Source organism: Aptenodytes forsteri, unplaced genomic scaffold (assembly GCF_000699145.1).
Source record: "Aptenodytes forsteri isolate BGI_AS27 unplaced genomic scaffold, ASM69914v1 Scaffold100, whole genome shotgun sequence".
In the NCBI taxonomy this organism is placed as follows: Eukaryota; Metazoa; Chordata; class Aves; order Sphenisciformes; family Spheniscidae; genus Aptenodytes; species Aptenodytes forsteri.
Genome location: NW_008796216.1, coordinates 286,712 through 288,396, shown reverse-complemented (window position 1 = coordinate 288,396; position 1,685 = coordinate 286,712).

Genomic DNA, 1,685 nt, shown 5'->3' with positions numbered 1-1,685 from the left:
AATTTACAGTGCTTTTTTATGAATATTTTGAAACTGCAACTCTTAAACTGAGGCGTTAAAAACTGAAGGTAAACACTGACAGTTAATCTGTAAGCCAGCTATAAATAGGATTTATTTATTTAGATATCAAATTCAGTTTCCTATTACCACTCCAACACTTTAAGTGAACTATGTGTCTGAGATTGCAAACTTTATACTTTAGGATTACAATGCCAGTGACCTTCAGAGCTACTTTTCCTCCAGACTGAAAATATCAGAAAGAAAGTCTTTATCTCGGTGCTTGAAATTAAAATCCCATTTCTGGCATCAAGATAGATGACAAAGCAGAGGTAAAATCTTTAGTCTTGGTTGTGATAATATGGGGAATATGATTGTTGTAATATATGCATATTTTTCACATCTTCCACTTGACACACCTCTTTACATCCAAATTTGTTCTTCTCCAGCTCGGTCAGCAATGACAACAATGCAACAAATAGCCTCCTGAGGAACTATTGCAACATAGCAAAATGTGGTTTATAAATCAGAACATGCAAGAAAGCAAGTGGCAATATGGTGTTCCAGAGGACTAGAAGAAATACTGCCTTTGTTTCTTGCTTTGGGAGACTTTTCCTTGTCTTCCACACCATTCTATTAAAGGAAAATCCACACGTTAATGGCGGTGTATGACACACAAGACATGACACAACTAAATTTCCTTGTTGTTGCCAAAAGTGTATGGAAAATAACCTTTTCTATCTTTCAGATAATGCTGATTGTCCTGGTTGTAAGCTGAACAATGAGCAGCAGGGGATTAGAGTAACAGAAGAACAAAGGAACTGTACCTAGGAGTTTTCAGTAAAAGACGGTAAGAAATGGAAGGGAGGGATTTGTAAAAATGTCATAGGATACAATAAATTGTTCTCTATCATCACCCTAATGCTAACTGTTAAGCAAAATTTCAGGTGGCACTTCTGTAGTGCATTGTAATAATCAGCAACATTTTTTCATTGTGTAAGTTCTCCATCATTTTCAGTTAGCAATCCTGTTACTTCATAGCCGGTAGGTTTATATTTTATTAATTATTATATTAGGTTTTTATTATTCTTAACATTGTTATTCTTGTCATAAACCCATATTTCCAGTCTCCATTTAAAATATTTTTTTGATTCACATTTTTACTAGATTTAGAAGGAGCAAACAGTTACACCTTGCAGTCCTGAATTTTGTTTTACCTACTAGACGGTGAGAAATGCTAATCTTTGTAGGGCCACACAAAGGAAACAGTCTTAAGCTGTAGTACATGTTATTCTTTACAGTATTTCAATATTAAGCAGACACATTTACAGATAACAAGTAGTTATTGAAAACTAAAAGAACCAGTATTACAACAGTAAATAGTAATTTCCTCTTAATCTACATGGTGAAGTTCTGACTGATGATAACAAAAAAAGGAGGGTAATTGTCGTAGGCGATTCCCTTCTGAGGGGAACAGAGGGCCCAATATGCCGTCCGGACCCATCCCACAGGGAAGTCTGCTGCCTCCCTGGGGCCTGGGTCAGAGACATTACTAGGAAACTCCCTGGTTTGGTACGGCCTTCTGATTACTACCCGCTGCTGGTTATACTGGCTGGCAGTGATGAGGTTGCAGAGAGAAGTCCTGCAGCGATCAAAAGGGACTTCAGGGCACTGGGGCGACTGGTTGA